This window comes from Aedes aegypti, chromosome 2, assembly GCF_002204515.2.
Source record: "Aedes aegypti strain LVP_AGWG chromosome 2, AaegL5.0 Primary Assembly, whole genome shotgun sequence".
Taxonomy (NCBI): domain Eukaryota; kingdom Metazoa; phylum Arthropoda; class Insecta; order Diptera; family Culicidae; genus Aedes; species Aedes aegypti.
The window spans coordinates 318,803,351-318,826,968 of NC_035108.1; positions in this window are offsets into that span (position 1 = coordinate 318,803,351).

Genomic DNA, 23,618 nt, shown 5'->3' on the forward strand with positions numbered 1-23,618 from the left:
TAAACTTTTCAGGGAAATGGGGAAACAGGATATTCGGGAACTGGTGTTCGGAGTAACGACATACGGGGAACCGACATTCGGAAAGAAATAGCACAACCAATCAAAGTAACTGCAGTAATCGATTTCTCTTTTCGCTGATAACATGAACAGATCAATGTTATCGATTGCCGCCTTTCTGTCAGCTGGATACAAAAAATATCTAAAATATATAGCTCCAAAGAACAGCCTATGTCAACTATATCAACAGTTTTTATACCTATAATTATGGTTACATCATATTTAAAAAACATAGACAATTTGAAACAAGGGTAAACTTATGCTAAATATATCAAAATCTTCAGTGCAGAAATTTATTCCAATAGGGGGTAATTTCTGGATAAATAATAAAATTATATTGGCAATAACTTTCCTAATAGGCTTTAGTTTATTCAAGAGCATATGACTGAAGAATAAAGTGACATTTTGTATCAATTGACTCCAAAACAAGCCTGATGTCATTAAAAAGATTCAATAGAAACGTAAAAACGAATGTCGTCATAATAATTTCTTGGTTTCAGACTCATGCCAAACGACAATTATGCCAAACGACCATTATGCCAAATGACTATTATGCCAAACGACTTTATGCCAAATGACCATTATCCCAAACGGCTTTATGCCAAACCACTTTATGCCAAATGACCTACTACCGCTCACCGCTCACACCGCTCAAACGTCAAATAGTGAACTCGTGCATAGGTCCATAGAGCAATGCACGTGTCAAGCGTAAAGGCTCCCCCAGATCGACGCGATTTTGTCATTATGTGTGATTATTTGTCATTATGTTTTTGTCGCAACGACTCTCTGTATAGATTTGGATTAGAGTGTCCACACCGGGGCGAAATCGTCGGTGACGACAAGCGACAATGTAGGGGGACTGGGGGTAGTTTGCCCACGTTAAGGAGAACAGCGATTTTAGATGAGAAAAACATTATTTTATGCTCTTTTTTCATTATGGTCGGATAGACAAACATGTTGTCTACCAAATAGTAGAAACAGCTATTCATTTTAACTTTTCTGGGGTTTATAAGTTAAATTTAAAAAAATGCTTGCTTAACTGCATATGTATTGTTTTGCGGGGTAAAACGCCCCGCTTGAGTTCGGCGTTAGCCATGCTGTAAACGAACGCACACAATCATGCTTGTATATGAGTTGCATACATCTGGGCGTTTGTTCAGATGTTATTGTTCAATAATAGTATACATGCTGATGCGAAAAATGTACATTTGCAAGGTTCCAATTTTTGCGTAACTTCAACGTGTCATTACGTTTGGTAGAATTTGAATTCAAACGGCTGTTTTGGTGTTATGAAATAGGGGTGGGCGTTTTGCCCCCAGAGTTGATTAAAGTTTAGGTCCTTCAATAAGCTTTTTGAGGGCAAATTTAACATATGTTTTGCACGTAATACAAACTATGACAGTGCACAAGTTGACTCTCGGCAATAGTTTCAGAAATTTGGTTGTTTATCGACCTAAAAAATGACATTGAAAATCGCACAAAATTGCAACGAAAACAGCGAAAAACGTTTTTATACGATTTTATTGATTTGGTTGAGAAAACCACATAAAAACATATTAGGAAAAGCATTTCTATCCATTTTCTATGATCTAGGGTGAAAAAAAGCATTCTAAAACACATCGTTCGGCCAAATCGATGGTGGCGCGTTTTGCCCCCTATGGGCATATTACCCCCAGTTCCCCTAGTGATTTTCGCTTCTTTCGCCGGCACGTCGCGTCTCGAACGCTACAAGCACAGTTTTCGGTGCGATTTCTTGGTGCGTGTATGCGCATCGCAGAGTGGAGAATATGGACCATCCGGATTTTGAAAAACTGGATAAAACAGAAAAATTTATAAAAGTAGTTAAGAGCTACCCCTAGCTGTTTGACATGGCAAACAAGGACTACAAAAATGTCCGCAAGAAGGACAAGGCGTGGGAGGAAATCGCAAAGTTCTTGGAGGAAACAGAAGGTAAGTTCAATTATTATTTTCATTTATCTATGTTGTCTTTATCTAAAGTTATCTACTTGGGCACTCTCATGATTCACTTTGGCATGGGGGCTTTTTCTCGGACGAATTGTCCGAAACCTTGCAATAATGCATTTTAATATGATGCAAATATTCAAGATTACAAATCTAGAGAACCAGATAACCGTAAAAATGAGGTAAAAATTTAACTCACTGGTGGTGATCCATCGGTCAAATTTTCAGCGCGTACGGTTGTCAGGTTCTCTACATTTGTACAAAAAGTTAAAAACGGTTGCTCACCAAAGTTAGATTTTTCTCAAAATCCATGCGAAATACCCAACTTCGGAAGTGGTGCCGGATGCAGTGTTGCCACAAGTACAGATTTATCTGGAAAGGTACAGATTTTCAATTAGTTTCTGGTACAGATTCTGTACGGTACAGATTACAGATTTTCACGGAAAAGTACAGATTGGTACAGATTTTTGGAATTGGCGATTTTTGTAACTCAAAATCCAAAAAATGCTTGAAATTTGAAACTAATTTCCACGAAAATATTATTGAAAAATACTATTTGCATAAGATTTAACATATAAAGAGTGAATTTATTTCAATAAAAACTGTGTTAGATTTCCAAATAAATTAGGATTAATGTTTCTTTCAACTATTAATGTTGTGTGTGGTACAGATTTTGGGTACAGATTTTCAGAATCTCTGATACAGATAAAAAAGATTTTTGAGCCTACGGTACAGATATAAATGTGGCAACATTGGCCGGATGGGCTCTAATGCGCCCTACTTCCGAAGTATGATAACTCGCATAGATTCCGTCAATAAAGGTGACAAGATGCAAGTTTGTTAGCATTTTTTCGCTTCAGACCGTTTGGTATCGATAGAATCTTGCGTCTTGAGGTGAGAAAGGCGGCAATCGATAACATTGATCTGTTCATGTTATCAGCGGGGGCCCAGATAGCCGTAGCGGTAAACGCGCAGCTATTCAGCAAGACCATGCTGAGGGTCGTGGGTTCGAATCCCACCGGTCGAGGATCTTTTCGGGTTGGAAATTTTCTCGACTTCCCAGGGCATAAAGTATCTTCGTACCTGCCACACGATATACGCATGCAAAAATGGTCATTGGCATAGTAAGCTCTCAGTTAAAAACTGTGGAAGTGCTCATAAGAACACTAAGCTGAGAAGCAGGCTCTGTCCCAGTGGGGACGTAACGCCAGAAAGAAGAAGATGTTATCAGCGAAAAGAGAAATCGATTACTGCAGTTACTTTGATTGGTTGTGCTATTTCTTTCCGAATGTCGGTTCCCCGTATGTCGTTACTCCGAACACCAGTTCCCGAATATCCTGTTTCCCCATTTCCCTGAAAAGTTTATGGCACTCATAATTGTCGTAACTTTATACATTTCAGGGTGGTGAACGAGCTGGCCATCTGATATGCACCCTTCTTTATTTATTTGGCGGTTCTTTCGAGTTTTACCGTCCTCAACATTTTTGCCAATTTGTATACAGCCGAGAATGATAGAATACCTCCTCTTTTTGGTTGCTTATCGTTCTGTCACGTTCACCATCCAGCCACTGAAGACTATTATAGCACCTATTTAAACTGCACCACTTCACGGAGAAACGGGCCATTCGGACAAATGACATTTGGAGAAACGACATTCGGAGAAAAGCAGCACTATCACTTCGATGATTCTGAACGCAAGGCATCAATTTCGTTTTATTATGCCGCAATAATTTTTGGCGTCCATTCTTTTATTGGTTTAACCATAAATTCAGCTTTCTTTCAAAAAAGGCTGTTCTTTATATTTATACTGTTTTTAAACTTTGATTAAGCTAAATTGTAACCATTTTTATATTTTGCTATGTTATCAATTCTTGCAAGCCAATTAGAATGATAATTACAGTCACCCCACAGTTATGGATAGCACACAAATATGGATCAGAGTTGGACTAAAACGGGAATATCTCATCAAAAACAAGTGCAATTACGCAGAACACGTTTTACCTACGTGAACCATAAATCTGTACAGTATCGTAATCAATCATAATATACTTAGGCTGTGAACCGTTTCACTAGTTCGTTTAACTTTTAGTTGAAATTTGACAGCTCGATAGTTATTTCCCCTCCTGTTAGAAATAACCCTGCTCTGGAGCATGGTTAAACTTGACAGTTCGAAAGTTATTTTCTGCTCCCGTGAATTTGAGAATAACTAACCATCTGTCAACTTTGTTCCGAAATAACTACTCGACTTCAATTTAACCATTTGAGGGGAAAATAACTATCAAAATGTCAAATTTTAACTAATAGTTAAACGAACTGGTGAAACGGTTCACAGCCTTAAGTATACATTTTCCTTCCGTAGGAAATAAAATGTCAACCGTATTCCCAGAAGCGTAGATTCATATCTGTGGGACTAAAGAAACTATAAGCAAAGAAGCGAAATGTTCCAATTGGAATTCCAAGTTTACTGTCAATGTCATTCCAATCGAGCTGGAGACTTGTCAAACACTTTTTCACACAAGCTGAAAACGGCTCACACAAAAATGTTACCGCCCACGAAAATTTTGCTTCTTCTGAAGTAGCATTTTTTCTGAATACATGAGTGTCGGTTGCAATTTTTATGCTCTGCATAAGGAATGCTCTACTCATTACATTGGTTTTCCACACATTCAGTCAATTTTTCATTCGTTCCCCAAACCTGTGAAAATTCAATACATAAAACCTGTGACTCACTTTTAGCGTGAGATTCAACATTGGCAGTGCTGCGTAATAGATTTGGCATAGTTGCCAGCTGATTTATTTTGAATATGATCAGATTTCGTCTCTTTATAATTTAGACTCTTTATGTGGGGCATTGAAGCCCATACCACAGTTATGAATCAAAGATAAGACGATTCCGAAAGAAGCGCCAAAACGTATGCTTTCACTAACACACCATTCGTTTACTTCGCAGATAAGTTGCTGTTATAGTGTTTTGATCCATAATATGAGTCGATTTGATCCATAATAAGGATCCTCCCCTCCCACTGATCCACATCTGTGGGGTGGACATAGTTTGGAATTTCTTTTGAAATCGACACTATTTGGTAAATAACCGAGAATTTTGAGCTGTATTCTCGAAAACAACTATATTCTGCAGGGTCAGGAAGGTAATTTTAATTTTTACAGCGTCACCATGTTATTTAATCATATTTTGTTCAAAAAAATGACCCTTAGTTGATCCATAGCTGTGGGGTGACTGTACTTTAGAACCTGCAAATATTCAACATATTTTTTGCAAACACAAGATCTCCTTTCTAGATGTGCTGGAAAATATATTATTTCAATCACAAATTTTCCCTTTTTTCGATAACAGACAGTGTTTTTGATGTACAGTTTCAAAATTAAAATTTATAATGAATCGTTCAAAAGTTTTGCCACCAATATTCTCAAAATTGTTCCGTTCAATTGAGTTATGTTGTGAGAAGATAGTTAGAGCCTTAAACATTTTAAACGAAAAATAATCTGCGCTCGTATGAAGGCTATTTTTGTATTATGCTGCAAAAATAGATCATTGGATAAGAACCTTTAATATTTTGCAAATAAATTTTCCCTTCTTTTACCAAGTAATTTTTACCAAGTGTTACGTCCAAACTGGAGGTATTCTATGAGCGTTCCCTTTATTAATAACTGCGAAATTTCTTTGCCAATTTACTATTTTCAAATATGTATATCGCAACAAGCTCAACGATACTCTATGTTCTAGGATGTGGAGAAAATTATTATTCCGAAAGGATCTTCGCCCAGACCCGTCAAGAGTTTTATTTAGTTATGCTCTCTAACTACAATTTTTGACATTCGTAGCTTGGAATATCTCTGCTATGGGCTCGGTGGTGTTGATCTCGGTAAAAGCTTGGAAATGCCAATATTCATTCTAAGTCAATTATGCCAAACGGTTGTTATGCCAAACGACCATTATGCCAAACGGCCATTATGCCAAACGACCATTATGCCAAACGACCTTATGCCAAACGACTTTATGCCAAACGGGGTACAATCAATTCGGCACCGATCAAATGTCAAACTCGTGAACTCATGCACTGGTCCATACAAATACAAGGTTGTTAGGCAAAGATGAAGCTTATTTTTAGGGCTTCCTAAGCCGAATGGTTAGAGTCCACGGCTACAAAGCAAAGCCATGCTGAAGGTGTCTGGGTTCGAATCCCGGTCGGTACAGGATCTTTTCATAATGGAAATTCCCTTAACTTCCCTGGGCGTAGAGTATCATCGTACCTGCCACACGATAACGAATGCGAAAACGTCATAAAAACACTAAGCTGAGAAGCAGGCTCTGTCCCAGTGAGGACGTAATGTCAAGAAGAAGAAGAATGTGTATGCAACCTTTAAGCTGTTGATATTGCCTTGTCGTCACAGGACATTCGCTACTGAAACTAAAAAAACATGCTCTTTTATCCCAGCGGGGGCATTTCAATTACTTACGCATTGGAATCTCTATTCAAGGATTACGCAGACACACACAAAAATATTCATAAATCAGTTCTCTTGTTTTTGCGCAATTTTTTCTCCTCTCCATAGTGCAGTTTTGTCTAAAAGCGAGGAATCCCTCCCCAAATGAAAAATTTCGATCTGAACGGAAGAGCATTGTACGGCATCCCCTATTCTCTGGAAAAAAAAGTTCACCCTGTGGTTCGTTAGTCATCACCAGCTTTCACTGGGATAGTATTGTGATGCTGTGAAAATCTAACATTCGAAAAAAAAAAACAATATCTAAGTCTACAACATCAAATTGCATGCTTTGCAGATGTGTGATCTAGTAGATAAACGAGGGGACATTATTTTGTATTATCTTGTTTGGACGAACTTGTTGGATAACTCTTATAGTTGCTTAAAAGATTGAACATCTACGCAAGTGTATATCACAAATTGATTTGAGTTTTGATTGATAATGTATGTCATTTCCATTCCATTCCATGGAGACAAAAATGCTTTTCTCGCGGCTATAACAAATTATGAAGGTATTATTAAAATGTGAACCACAGAAACCGTTCGCGGATGCACGTCAAGCAAATTAAGGAATGCAAGTGGCATGATATCAAATTAAAATTTTATCAGACCAAACCGGAAGCCAGACTCAGTGTCCAGTTTGTTTATCTCACTGACAGCACCGGGAAAGTTGTGAAAAGTTCTCAGGTAAGCGAGTAATTTGTCGGAAATGAGCTAGGTTCGTTCGGCACAGTGGAGATTACGTTTCAGCTTAGTTAGTTTTCTCTTTCCGGTGCCAGAAACGGATGGGTTTACAGATTCCGGAGCTTCCGTTAGTTGGACGGTTTTATGTGATTTGCACTTCGATGGAAGTTTATGTTAAATGGATTGAGTTACATGATTTCTGAAAATATTTCTCATCCGTAATCCAGCTATTAAATACTTGTAGATAGTCGAAGTTACTTCAAATCGTTTTGGAGTTTTCTGTGTACAAAATATTGACAATCATCTACCGAAAAGCTAAACATTACATATAATTTGCAATTGGATTAAATTGACAAATTTATGTGAAGATTTGCGAAAAAGTTACACGTCTTCTCAGTGAGAATCGAACTCACGACTCCCTGATCTCTAGTTAGGGCGCGTTACCCCTACGCCATGAGAGGACCCATGAACGCAGAATTGGAAGCGTTGTGTTTTGATGGGCATCTAATCCTTCTGAAAGAGATGCACTTTGCAAAAAAGGACCACGTGATTATTGAGCTGAAATCGAATTCAGATTAACTTCTGCGCTCATGAATCCTCTCATGGCGTAGGGGTAATGCGCCCTAACTAGAGATCAGGGACTCGTGAGTTCGATTCTCACTGAGAAGACGTGTAACTTTTTCGCAAATCTTCACATCAATTTGTCCATTTAATCCAATTGCAAAATATTCATTCATTTATTTAGTTCACATCTACACAGATAACACTGAATCAACAATTTCACGCCACAATACTCGGTTCGTGGCCGCATCTCTCCATCCTCGGTTCTGCCCCACGCTCGCCAAATCGATACGCACTTGATCCGCCCACCTAGCTCGCTGCGGTCCACGCCTTCTTGTACCAACCGGATTCGAAGCGAATACCATCTTTGCAGGGTTGCTGTCCGGCATTCTTGCAACATGCCCTGCCCATCGTATCTTTCCAGCTTTGGTCACCTTCTGGATACTGGGTTCGCCGTAGAGTTGGACGAGCTCGTGGTTCATTCTTCGCCGCCACACACCGTTCTCCAGCACACCGCCAAAGATCGTCCTAAGCACCCGACGTTCGAAGACTCCAAGTGCATGCAGGTCCTCCTCGAGCATCGTCCACGTTTCATGCCCGTAGAGGACTACCGGCCTTATGAGCGTTTTGTACATGCTACATTTGGTGCGGGCGTGAATATTTTTTGACCGCAGCTTCTTCTGGAGGCCATAGTAGGCCCGACTTCCACTGATGATGCGCCTCCGTATTTCACGGCTGACGTTATTGTCAGCCGTCAGCAAGGATCCAAGGTAGACGAACTCGTCGACCACCTCGAACGTATCCCCGTCTATCGTAACACTGCTACATAGGCGAGCCCTGTCGCGCTCAGCCCCACCAGCTAGCATGTACTTTGTCTTGGCCGCATTCACCACCAGTCCAACTTTTGCTGCCTCGCGTTTCAGGCGGGTGTACAGGTCTGCCACCTTTTCAAATGTTCTACCGACGATGTCCATATCATCCGCGAAGCAAACAAATTAACTAGATTTCGTAAAAATCGTACCCCGGCTCTCCGCATAACACCTTCTAGCGCAATATTGAACAACAGGCACGAAAGTCCATCACTTTGTCGTAGTCCCCGGTGGGATCCAAACGAACTGGAATATTCGCCTGAAACCTTCACACAATTTTGCACACCTTCCATTGTCGCTCTTATCAGTCTCGTGAGCTTCCCGGGAAAGCTGTTCTCGTCCATGATTTTCCATAGCTCTACGCGGTCGATACTGTCGTATGCCGCCTTGAAATAGATGAAAAGGTGATGCGTTGGGACCTGGTATTCACGACATTTTTGGAGGATTTGCCATACAGTAAAGATCTGGTCCGTTGTCGATCGGCCGTCAACGAAGCCGGCTTGATAACTTCCCACGAACTCGTTTACTACGGGTGACAGACGACGGAAGATGATCTGGGATAATACTTTGTAGGCCGCATTTAGAATGGAGGATCGCTCGAAAGTTCTCACAATCTAACTTGTCGCCTTTCTTGTAGATGGGGCAGATTACCCCTTCTTTCCACTCCTCCGGTAGCTGTTCTGTTTCCCAGATTGTGCCTATCAGCCGGTGCAGACAAATGGCCAGCCTTTCCGGACCCATCTTTATGAGTTCAGCTCCGATACCATCCTTACCAGCAGCTTTATTGTTCTTGAGCTGGTGAATGGCATCCTTAACCTCCCTCAAAGTGGGGGCTGGTTGGTTTCCATCTTCCGCAGTACTGACGAAGGCATTTCCTCCGTTGTCCCGTCCTTCATTACCTGTGCTCTCAGCACCATTCAGGTGCTCGTCGAAGTGCTGCTTCCACCTTTCGATCACCTCACGCTCGTCCGTCAGAATGCTCCCATCCTTATCCCTGCACATCTCGGCTCGCGGCACGAAGCCGTTGCGGGATGCGTTGAGCTTCTGATAGAACCTACGCGTTTACTGAGACCGGCACAGCTGTTTCATCTCCTCGCACTCCGTCTCCTCCAGGCGGCGTTTTTTCTCCCGAAAGAGGCGGGCCTGCTGTTGCCGTTTCCGTTTATAGCGTTCCACGTTCTGCCGGGTCCCTTGCTGCAGCATGACCGCCCGCGCTGCATTCTTCTCCTTCAAAACCTCCTGGCACTCCTCGTCAAACCAATCGTTCCGTCGACTCCGTTCCACGTACCCGACGTTGCTCTCAGCTGCATCGTTGATGGCTGCTTTTACTGTTCTCCAGCAGTCCTCAAGAGGGGCTTCGTCCAGCTCACCCTCTTCCGGTAATGCAGCCTCGAGTTGCTGCGGGTATGCCGCTGCGACATCCGAATTGCAAATTATATGTAATGTTTAGCTATTCGGTAGTTGTTAAACTTCCACTCGGCTGGTTAGCCGTAAACCACGATTCATAATTAAAAACATGTATTGACAATCATGTAAAATGGTACAGAAGCCACCTTTACGATTTGAAGTAACAATTACAATACAAAAGCATTTTCATAGATTTCCAAGATTGCCTTCACAATTAATTATCGTACAATGCAAAGAATTAAATTTCCAACAGAGGTAAACCGTGCAGAAAATCTGAACGATGTACAGTATGGCCCATAAAAAAATGCAAACAATTCTCGAAGTTGAATTTAGCACTCGCAAACGCTATTTTTATTATTTTCATATGTGATTGTGATTTCTGATTGCTCTAGTACATTCTAACATGACTTCGCCATGTAGGACAATTATTGTCATATACTTTTACTAACCTAGCTAATGTAGTAAAGTAAAAAAGATTACTGACTTTGTTATCTAGAAGTCAGAAAAAGCCTTTTAGAGGCTAATATAAACTTTTTGTAAAATAAATTTGCTCCTTTCGTTAAAGACAACTTTGATTAATACGGGTTCAAAGTTTTTCAGTAATGCTGAGCCTTGTCTGTTCATGGGGTTCACCCATTGTCTGTTTTATGGGGTCAATATTACCCCAGAGATTTTTGAAGGGCTGTAGTTTTTTCACACATTAAATTCTCATTTTGAGTAATAGTCATTGTTTGAATTGCTATGGAAAGTTGAACTTTGGTACGTTTGTGCTTTTGATTACACAGATTTTTGTCAAAAATATGTCTAGAATTGTCACTGAATTAATTTTGGAGGTATTCTTACACCTGTGACGTAGATTTCACGAATGAACGATATATAATATCTATTATTCTATCCTTATCCTACTCCTTGAGCATCCTGCATTAACGTTTGCAGTATATATGTAGCCGTAGCGATTTCTCGTTTAACGATTCGAGCAGTGCAAGTGACCATTTATTACGCCCGAGTCCACCGGAAAAGTGATGATGACCAAGTGCTCAAGGCTCATATCCTCGCATTTTCTAAATGCTCCCATGAATTACACATAACCTGCCTCTATTCACAAACGGGCAACGGTCGTTAAGAGACCGAAGTGTGTGATTTAGTCACCATCATCTAGAAACGACTCATCGTCGTCGGCCCTTCGTGTCCCAATACGTGCAGAAGACAATCAGTGGAAATTTTTCTCCCTATCATTTTTTCCAGCTGGGAAATCCTGAAAACCAACCGTTGTGCAAAATTATTTATAGTCATAATATGATGGTCATTAGATCGCAAATCAAAAGTGGATTTGGTGCGCTGCTTGGAATAAAGTTATTCCCCATAGAGTGACTATGCGGGTGAAAGTACCGACAAACAGACTAGGAACGGAAGCAGTAGCAGTTCAGTTGGTCTTCCAGCTCAGATTGCAGTGTTTGCAGTTTTCTTCTCAGCGGGCGGTCGCATCTGAGATCCATTACGGTTATCCTGGTTGTACGGATCAGTAGTGTGTGGATGTGATGGTGGAGGCCACAGTAATGGTGGCTTGGTCTTATTTCATTGGGGAAACGTGCGATGGAAAAACAATTCCATTCTTTTTCTATGATTTATGCTGGATTGTTTTGCGAGAAGGGAAAAAACATAAAGTAACAAAGATGCGTCGTACTGAAGATAAAGTTTTCAGGAAAAGCCCTTCATTGAACTATTGCTTTTCAGGCGTTTCATGAAGGGTTCAGATTGCAGAAAATTACCTAGATTTAATTTTTTAGTTTACATGCATAACTCATATAACAAGTGCCCTTCATATAATTTTTTTTTAATCGTGATCAGAAAGTTTTGAAATAATTCGATTATATTTGGAAGATATTTACCAAAAAGTGTAAAATCATTCTAATTTTTTACTGAACATCCGTTAGAAGATCTTTGCTCCTTCCGTTTATTCACTAAACATAATAACAACCACGAAAAAAACGAAGAGAAAATCTCTGAATCTACAACATCCTTCCATAAAAGCGGGTTTGAAGTGCTGTCACTAAATGTGGCAAAAATGGATGAAAGGACGTTCCTCCAGAGTGCGCGCTTTCTTCCAAGAATGAATTGATTAACCCGTATAGGCCTAAGTGAAAGCAAAAATACTAAAACCCTCACTGCTCCGCGAATTCTTAACGGATTCAAATGATTTTATGTCAGTTCGCTGGCCCACATATCTAGTTTATAAAAGTGGACAGAGGAACTCGGAAATATTCCTGTGGCCGGAGTTATTCCGGTGGGTCACTGGGTCAAGTCGGGTAAAAAAGGGCTATTTTTTGGGACACGCCAAGTTACTTTTATTTGTTTGCAACGACAATCATTTTAATTTGCATAAATCATTCAGATCTGATATTCAACATTATAAATGAAGAGTTTTGCACCATTTAAAATATACCGGATGTGGCTATTCGGACGTAAAGCCCGGAAGAACTGGCTATAGATTTGTCATATACTAAATCGTTTCAATTCTCGAAAAGTAGAAATCAAACATAATTGTGTACTAAAATGCCTTCTTATAAGCTTGGCACAGACGTTCAGATACAAATTGGCCACTTTATGGTAAGTTTGAGGTGTCCCGGGACACGAAAATGGTTATTTGTAGGATCAATCAAATGCAGTTGACATAATTATTCAATTCAATCCTTTCTCAAAAGGATTACACAGATGCAATTTTCTTTGAATTCCGTCATGTAGTAGCCACATTATCGCCGATTTCGGAAATTATCACTGACTTAAAATTTGCCTACCACCAGGGGCACAAACACACAGTACCCTTCTCACTCGACCTGACCCAGTGATCCACCGGAATAACTCTGACCACAGGAATATTTAAGCGTTCCTCTGTCCACTTCTAGAAACTAGATATGTGTGCCAGTATATTGACAAAAAATCATTTGAATCCATTAAGAATTCGCTGAGCGGTGAGGGTTTTGGAATTTTTGCTTTCACTCAGGCCTATACGGGTTAATGTTGATAATTGCTTCAAATTAGATCGATGTTTAAGACAAATTTTCAGAACATCAAATCGAAGCGACCTCTAGCCCAGGCTCTTTGATTCAAGTGAGAAAACAAAGAGTACCGCCTATTGTGGTCAGTATTTTCGAATTTGGAGGATTCAGGAGACTGTCGTGCTTAGCCGGAATCTCTTACAGATCGCGAACTTCTTCTCGAACATCTTGAATAGAAGAAGCACTTACTTGTGAAGACAAAACTGCACGTTTGTTCAAGGTCATCTTGAAAGGTCTCTCAAGTAACTTTAACCCCTCAACCGGCAGCTTCATTTTTTACCGCCCAAAATTATTGAAACCGTGATAACTTTTTTTGATTCTCGATATTTTTGCACCATTATTTTACAAGTTCTCAAAAAACTCTTCTAGTTTTCCAATAGGTATGTGTCGATGTCGATAATTAGTCATCTGGATCCAGAGATATTTCAAAATTCCTTGGGGGACCGATGCGTAACCATAACCCACGTAAATATATCAGGCTACAGAATTTTTATCTTGTTCGGATATTCACTCTTTAAATGATACATTAGTGCGAGTATATTGTGAAAAATTGAAGCAGCCGTCTTTGAGTTATGAGCATTTATGTTTCTGGTACCACCCTAAACAAAAAAAGATCTTGAAAACTCTCAAAACCTCATATAATAATTTTCAGATTTCTCCAAGAATACTGAACCGATTTGTATTATTTTTTCAGAGTAACTCCTCATCACCTGGCATTGTAAAGTAGACATTTTATTTTTTGATAAATTAACCAAAAACAAAATGGCAGCCAAAGGCATTTGATATGCTTGTTTTTAATTATGAATCGTGGTTTACGGCTAACCAGCCGAGTGGAAGTAGGGTAGGTGTACCAATTATGGATGCACTATGTCGACAGTAGTAATAAAAATCAAGTTGTAACCGCGTTTCTAAAACGCAAGCATGACTTGTTGGTGTCAATCACTAGTTTAAAGCCTTGCGAATCTGTTGATTTAAACAGTTTTAGTACTAAATTGACTTTAAGCTTCTAAAAATGGATTTTAAAAAGAGTTGTCTTTGTACCAATTATGGCAATAGCGTTCCTAGCATTCGACATAAAAGTGTGTACCAATTATGGACTATCGAATATTTGCACGAAATGAACTCAAACGCCATAAAGAGCGAATGATAATGCAACGCTAATATGTAATGAAGATATCGCTCATAAAATTTTCCAAAAATTTTGGGTTAAATAGATGATCAATCAATTTTTTGCAATGGGTTCATGTAAGGGTATGCGATATGGATTTTTTTCCATGTCGATACGAAACGAAACGATACGCGGAATATCTTGCGCTGATAATGACGAAACGAAACGAAATTTAAAAATGTTTCGTGTAACTCGATACGAAATCACATTTCTCACGGAATTTTTCGAAACGAAACGAAATTTTTGAATTTGTTTCGCGGAATACACGATTAAGTTTTTTTTTCTTGTCAAAAGCTGGAAAATTGACAATAGGCCTAAAAACGTCTTTTTAAATCCTCTACCATATAGAAACCTTAGCGTTGCTCAGCGGAATCCTTACATGTTTTGGTAAAACTCTTTTCTGTTTGTTTAAAATCTTCTTAATAACTTTATAAGGTTTCATTTCAACATAACTCACACAAGGCAATGAGTGGGTTTAATTTATATGTAACAACTAAGAAGTGGGTCGAAAAGCAGGTCCACACATTTAAAACAATCTCAAAAATATTGAGAGGAGTCCAAAATTAATTTGATTTTTAAAAACGCCTTACAATTTTTTTGGATGTGATGTTACGCTAATATATACCATAAAACATGGAATAATGATATTCATTTTTTTTGCTGTACTTTATGCTTTGTGGCTCGAATGAATGTGATTGGGGACACAAGTCGATAAGTGATCATGAAAACACTAAACTGTTCCAGTTGGAACACAACGCAAGAAAGAAGAAGAAACATAAGTAGAACAGAGGAATGTCTGGAATATTTGCTGTAGTATTTGCTGGAGTATTGAATCAAATTAAATTTTAAAAAATCCATCAACACATACCTAAGAAATCTATCAAGATAAATTTAAAAGAACTGCAAAAGTAATAAACTCCAAGAGATATTGCGACAGCAACTTATCCAAGATTGCCTGTTGGGGTTAATTTAGATGTTCCTAATAAATTTTTCTGGAAAAGCCTTGCATAAACTGTGAATTAATTCTTGGAGGGATCAAATCTGGATGAATGCAAACTTTTAGAGTAAACCTTGTAGAAAATACTGAAGGTATTTCTATTATTTTGTAGAGCAAATACTGGAGAAATGATCCTATTCTAAAATCTGGACGATTGCTGGAAGAATTAGGGATTGTTGATATTATCTCATTTTCAGATTCTTTGTTCAAAACTGACTACAAAATCGCTTTTTCACTGAATTTTGAGCCTCGAGAGTATTTTAAAAAATATTTGAAAATTTCGAAAAAAAAAAGTATTGAACCTGGACTACATAGCATAGAGGAACCGCAAATAAGATTGACAAGTTCGTTAGATGATCAGATGTTCGTTCAGATAATCCGTCTTTCAATGAGCTAAATTTAATGTTTGGCTTATTTTTTTTTTTTTAGATCTAGATGTGCGAAAATCGAAAAAATATTGTTGCGCTTTTCTATTGTGAAATAACCTAGGTACCCCACCAAACTTGAATCTAAATCCGGAATCAATTTTGATGGTGCTTGCAATGCATGAATCAAATGTATAACTGATTTGTGATTTTTACTAATATAAATCATCAAAATCGATCGAAAGATGGCGAAACTAGAGAATTTTGAAACTGGATGTCGGTATTGAAAGATCTTTGCCTTGCGGCATTTGGCTTCCAATACTTGTAATGATATATTATCAATATTCGCTTTTTTTTTTAATTGGGGGTCGTGAGGAAATTATGTCACGTTATAAGAAGAGGTGGTGTGGTACTGCGTGAATAAACCTAGATTCATTTTTCGATATACAATAATGTGTGCATCTTCCTTGTTTAAGGTGAATATAAATCGAAGGCATACCCTCAGAATTTCAAGAGCACAAATCTAACGAACCCGACAGCGGTTCAAGCTGAACACTTGATCGATTGGCCATCGAGTAACCAATCGATAGAGTTTTCAGCTTGAATGGACGTCTGGTTCTTTAGATTTGTGCTCTTTTTTTTCCTTCTAAGCAATAAGGAAAATCTGCTCAACAGACTCCGGACCGAGGTCCGGGAGTGTGGGGTTGGGGACCATTTACTACATACAAGCAGTAAACAGGACTACACGCCCGACCCACTAAACCATTTCCATTGCCGCCAAACCCTTCGTCTCTCCGGGACCACCAAGAAGGCATTGCTTCGGAGAGGGGCTATTGTACATCGCATCCTCCAGGTTAGCTGCGTAGCCAATCAGCAACGAACATCGATGACACGCTTAGGGGGGTCCACCAAGGTAGCATGCTGGCGCTTTGCAGCTTCCCGGGTGGTCCTCACATCCTGTTGTCCGCTGAAATCGGGCAGGGTCGACCACTACGCCCGCGCCCAGCTGCATCGCAGGTATCAAGAACTGATACTGCGGGTTTCGCAATTTGACCTACTGAAGGCTCAGGTCCTATCAGCTAGCACCAGCTGGGATTGCTGACGAAGGGGCCTCCACCTGCCCCGAACAACCAGAGGCTCGTATCTAACCCAGTAGGCCGGCGCCACGACAGCAGCGCTACCAGGATGTTCTCCCCGCGGCCACTTAATCGCCGTAAGGGTCGATTTCGACCGTAGGGCACTGGTATGACCTACGTAGCCGACTGCGAACCCTTGGACCACCTGTTGTTTAGCGTCTGCACTAGTCACTCCTCGAGTCCACTCGCCACCTCCTTTGTAGTTCCGAGACGATGTGGGTGATAGCCGATGAAACGGCATTCCAGCCAAACTCGTCTTCACACATCCTCTGGACCAAATTGTCCGGAGTCGTGTCCCGACCGCATGTGGCAAACATGCGGTCACGCATTGTGCGGAAACGCGGGCACACGAACAAACCGTGTTCCGCCGTTTCCTCTAAAACTTGAACAAACTGGACATTCGGGAGAACCCGCATGACCGAAACGGTGTAGATACTGTCTAAAGCAACCATGGCCCGAAAGGACCTGTGTTAGGTGGAATGTTAGTTCCCCATGGTGCCTATTGACGCAGATATCTAACCTCGGAATCAACCTGTGAGTCCACACTCCCTTGGTGGAACTGTCCCACGCACGCTGCTATTTGACCATAGAGGCCAGTCTGACAGTCGTGCGTATGCCTCTTGTGCCGCGCCTTTCGAAGCACTCTATGTCTTCCATGATAAGGATACCAATAGGCACCATACCGGTGATGACGCAGAGTGCATCGTGTGACACGGTACGGTACGCGCTCGCAACCCTCAGGCACATTAGCCTATACGTACTCTCTAGCTTGCTACGGTAGCTATCGGTACTTAAAGCCGTGCCCCAAGCCGGGCCACCATACCTCAGTATGGACGAGGCGACATTGGCCAGAAGCTTACGCTTACTGGCGTACACCGCAGAGCTTTTGGACATCATCCGGGACAGTGCCACAATAGCTGTGGAGGCTCTCTTGCAGGCATAATCGACGTGGCTACCGAAGGTAAGCTTATCGTCGATCATCACCCCCAAGTGTTTGACGGAGTGCTTCGAAGTGATCGTGCAGTCGCCTACACTGATCACCGCTTGCTGCACCGACTTTCGGTTGGTGACAACAACAGCCTCAGTTTTGTGGTGAGCCAATTCCAGTTTCCTGGAGCTCATCCACTCCTCCACAATTGCGATCGAGTGGGCTGCAGTCAATTCCACTTCTTCGATCGATTCACCGTAGACCTCCAGCGTAATATCGTCGGCAAAGCCAACGATGACCACACCCGCCGGGAATTTTAATCTCAACACCTCGTCGTACATGACATTCCATAACACCGGACCCAGGATGGAACCTTGCGGGACTCCTGAGGTTATGTGAAAGCACTTCCGACCCACCTCTGTGTCATAGACTAATACCCGATTCTGGAAGTAACTTCCGAGAATCTTGTACAGGTACTCGGGTATCCCCAGACGCAGGAGCGCATCAGCAATAGCCGCCCAACTGGCACTATTAAATGTGTTCCCTACATCCAGAGTCACTACTGCGCTCTTGAAAATTTGAAGTGTGGCTTTGGATCACCCAAATCAACGCGATTTTTTACCGCGACAGATGCTGATAGACATTCGTTAAAAATGTTACCCGAAACTCGTGGAGTGCAAGATGCTAGGCGGTCACTCCCTGGTTTAATTTTGTATTTTCGGCCATGGCATTAACTCCACTATAAGATCAACCAAATGGTCGCAATAATAATACGCCCAACACAGGAAAAAAAACTCAACTAAAATTTCACATTGTGTTTTTTAGAACATATTCAATGATGGCAAACGTACAAACTTTTCCATTTGATATTTCTTTGAGTTCCAAAAATATAGCAAAATGAAAGAATGCTATTACGATGCAAAAAAAAAATTGCACAAAGATATGAAACTGTTTTATGTTTCTATGTTTGCTATCATCTGTACTGGAGCTAGTTTTTGGAGTTTCGGTGAGTTCTTTCATTCTGATAGCAATAGAATTCTGTGAAAATACACCAAAGATGATAGCTCGTGTTTTAATACGAGCCCAAATGATTACCAAAACCAGAATCGCCAAACATCGACTGAACCTGAAGGTGTATGAAACGCAATCCAAACTTTCTATGTGACTGAAGTCGATTTCAACATGGTTTGCCTTTAGAACATTCTGATTGTTTTTAGGTAATTATTAGGATAGCTTTTTATTATTCGAATTATCGTTAACATTCCAAGGTATTCGTCTAGCAAAAAGAAGCAGTACAAATCTAGAAATATGAAAAATAAATCCGGACGCCTCAAAAGAATCTCAAAATCAGGACATGTCCTGCTAAATCAGGACGGATGGTAACCCTATATGGAAGATAACATTGCGGTAGTTCATCAAACGCAGTTGTTCCTTTCCTGGTCTATTCGCCGCGAGGAATTTAGGGCAAATGGGCGTTTTTGGAAACTTTATAACGGCAGTGCAGTTTATCATATCCTGCGGACCAGTCAATACTACAGTCATCCCACAGTACACAGATGTGGATCAAAGTTGGATTAAACGGAGAATATCTCATCAAACAGAGTAGCAATTACGCAGAACCCATTTTACCTACGCGAACCACAAATCTATACAGCATCGCAATCAACAATAACATGCTTAAGGTGCAAGAAAAAATGGCTCAAAAGTCAGAACTAAAGAAGCAGTTTTCTCTTTTAAAAATAATAAATTGATGAAAATAAGAACACACAGCCTTTTTATTTGGCAAATAAAAGAGCTGTGTGTATTTATTTTCTTCGATTTGTCCATTGAAAAAGAGAAAACTGTTTTTTCAGTTTTGACTTTTGGATCATTTTTACTTGGGCCTTAAACACTTTTGTTCCATTCGTAGGAAATAAAATGTCATACATATGCCTAGAAGCGTTGATTCATATTTGTGGGGCATTGTTATGAATCTAAGATAAGACGATTCCTATAGAAACGCCAAAACGTATGCTTTCACTAGCACACCATTTGTTTGCCTCGCAGATAATTTGCTGTTTTAGTGTTCTGATCTATGATATGAGTCGATTTGATCATAATACGGACCCATTTTTGACTGTAGCTGCTAGGAGTAGAAGCGAACGCTTTGCTTTTTTTTTATTCGAAATTAAACTCGAATTTCGCGAAATTCCGTTTTATTCCGTTTGTTTTCAATTTTCCGTGGAAATATTTTAACAATATGGCGAAACGAAACGAAATAGCAAAATACAAATTTCGCCTGTGCGAGTTCCGTGGAATTCCGCGGAATTTCGTTTCGAAGCGTATTTGACGGAATCATTCGGTATTCCGCATACCCTTAGGTTCATGGGAGAAAATTAATTTTCGAAAAAGAAGTCAAAATGTAGTGTAAATGCAAATTATGATACAAAACAGCATTAATGATCTCACATTACCTTTCCAGTGCCAATTTTTAACGAAAAAAGAGGAAAAAATCCAAAAATCGAGTGTCGCTGAAAACCCCTCTCTATCATGAAATTAGCATCTTCCGCTCGCGAACGTTTTCGAACGTGTGATTGAAAAATCTTAGTAATTGAGTACAAAACATGAAGATAATGCCTTACCGAACCGTCCTGTCGTGGAAGTCACCCGTAAAATAGCTTTACTTCTTTTATTTTACTGATCAAAAAATGTAAACAAACCGCCTCCAGAGTATTGCCATAATTGGGCTCTCATACACTCTTTGTACCAGTTATCGACATAGTGGAAATAACACGATTTCCAACTTAAAACAGTAGAATTGATTGCATACCAGCTAAATTTATTCATTTGTTCTCACTAGGTAACATACATTCATCGGTTGAAACAGTTTATCCGGATGAAAACATACATTTCGTAACGGAGGTCCCTTAGCCAACTGCTAAGAAGGTGACATATATGTGAGGCAAAATTTTCAAATGTTCATTTTTCGAAGCTTATTGCACGAATGTTCTTTTCAAGGTTTAGTTACCATCAAAAACAAATAGTTGAATCATTCCTGTGAATATAAGCTATTATAGTCTAGTGAAACAATAAGAAAAATCTCTTTTTGTTCCCACTATTGCCATAATTGGTACTATAGCCATAATTGGTACTTCTACCCTATAACAACTACCGAAAAGCTAAACATTACATATACTTTGCAATTGGATTAAACGGACAAATTGATGTGAAGTTTTGCGAAAAAGTTACACGTCTTCTCAGTGAGAATCGAAGTCGTGAGTTCGATTCTCACTGAGAAGACGTGTAACTTTTTCGCAAAACTTCGCATCAATTTGTCCATTTGATCCAATTGCAAAGTATATGTAATGTTTAGCTTTTCGGTAGTTGTCATTTTATATGGAAAATGTCGGTCCCCCAAGGAACATCGGAATATTTTTAAAACCAGATCACCAATGATTAAAAAATGACACGGATTCTTAAACCAGAAGAGTTTTTTGAGACATGGTGAAAATGGTGCAAAAATATAGAGAAACAAAAAAGTTATCGACATTTGAATATTTTTTTTGGCGGTAAAAAATGAAGCTGCCGGTAGAGAGGTTAAGTCACCTCAAGCGATCAAAATAAATAAATTATTTACTTGGATTATCACCAGTCCAAGTAATGATTATGAAAAAGAGAATCCAATCTGACATTTGTCGAAAAGGGCTTTCTCGAGATTATTATTTAGTTCATTTTAACAAAAATGATCTCCGTGTGATATGGAAACATTTCCAGAAACCTGGTGGAGACTTCCAGAATTACACTCAGAACTGTCTCTCCAAAATAGGGGTCATGGACATTGGCGTAGGAACAAGGGGGAGGGGGTTCAGGTGAGTACGCCCCCTCCAGAACCAGTAGTTTTATTTATAATAATATATTCGTTTTATTTTAGATGACTATAGTGAACAAACCTCGCTTATCGTACACAGCATCAGCGTCCGGCTGTCGCTCGATTGGTGTGCGATCAGCGCAATTTTTCATTGCTACCGTTGCAAAATTTCCATAGTACAAAAAGCTTCAATATCTTCGAAATTTGGTTCCTAAAATATGTATTTTCTGTATTAGGCAAGCAATGATGTTTAAAATGTTATGATATAAAGTAAAATATTCAGTGCATTATGATTTCCCTTGTTTTTGGAAGATACCTTGCTTGAGGTGTCGGATGATGAATATATCCAATTGGCCAAGTTCACTAAAGAAATCCATACATTAACTACAACACATATGATGTACTACAAAATGATTCGACTGAAAAAGGAAAAACTACGACAATAGATAACAGGAATTGTTGGTGATAAATGAGGCTTTGTTCTTAACATACTTTTTCAAATAATTTCAACTTTGCTAGGTTTTCTTCAAGTGGATGGCACGAATATAAGGTGAAGATGAATCGAAGCCAAACCTCAAATTTTCAAGAGCACGGATCTGCAGAATCGAACACCCGTTTGAGCTGAAAACTTAATCGATTCGACACCACCAGCGAGTGACCAATCGATTAAGTTTTAAGCTTAAACGGATGTTTGGTTCTCCAGATCCGTGCTCTTGAAAATTTGAGGTTTGGCGTCGATTCATCTTCACCTTAATCTGATGTGAAAAGTCATACAAAATCTACCATATTTTTGCAGCATTGAATAATTTCTATGACTTTGCTTAATTTTCCAAGTTATTTCGCCTGATTTATTTATTTCCAATAGATTTGTGGCAAAATTCTAGAAACCATCCTTCAATATTCCTTAAATAATTTTATATTTATACTGGGATATTTTGTTGAAGGGTTTACTAGAAATTCCTTCAAACATGTTTCCTAAGATTTTTTTTACGAATGCTTTCACTAAGTTCATTAAAATTCTTCAAAAATATTTCCGAAATACATCACAAGTTACACCAGAAATTCTCCTGTTTTGTTTTAAAGAAATTCTGTCCTAAAAGAATTATCTACAAAAAATGTTTTTTTTAACGTCTCTGGCCGAAACTTCAGAGGAAATTTCTTGGAAAGACCCAGGAATACCTTTGCTTCCGAAATTAGCATAGCGGTAAAAGACTTTTTCGCTTATTTTTTTTAAGAAATAGTTTTGTAAATTGTTTGCAGAATCCATACTCTGGGATTCAATTCTTGTGCAAAACTAGGGCAGAATTCCTAAAGGCTTTCTGGATGAACTCTTGGAAATCCAGAATTCAAGGAAGGAATTTTGCTAGATTTTAAGAATTATTATCAAAGATGTTCGGATTAAACTTATTGATTTTTTTCATAAGACGTTTTAATTATCCTGTAATCATGCACCACTAAAAAAACATAAATATTAAATAATCTTTCGTTGTTCCTTTGTTTATCTGTTGTTTAAACTTGCTTCAACATGTTGTTGCTTCTCCTTCCTTCGAATGCCGCTTTCTTAAGGAACTTCATGCAAATATCTTTTCATATTTCAAAAAGCAAACCTTTTAAAATCCAAAGAAAAAGTTTTTTGTATGACATCTTAAAAATTCCAGAATTCTTATATTCATCAAATTTGCAAAGTAATACAACAGTTCCTTATGAGCATTGGAACATGACGGAACAAAATGAAACAATGCTGGATCATTTGCCTTAAAGTATATCTTTAAGATGGACAAGACAATTAAGACAATTTTATAGAATAAACATTTTTGCTAAAATCGTTATGGAAAAAGTTATTTGAAAAATCTGTTTTTAGGAGGATGCTCTGTAACTCCTGAACAAACGTTTGTACAAAGTTGGTGTCTTAGGAGAAACATTTTCATATATTTCATATTCATTATCTACAGCTTTGCTAAAGACTGCTAGCACACTGCACTGTTAGTTGGATAGATTAAATTATGTTTATATATGCTTAAGCAATATCCACCAACTCTTCAGAATATACCATCCTTCTTAAATCACGTTTAGACATCGAA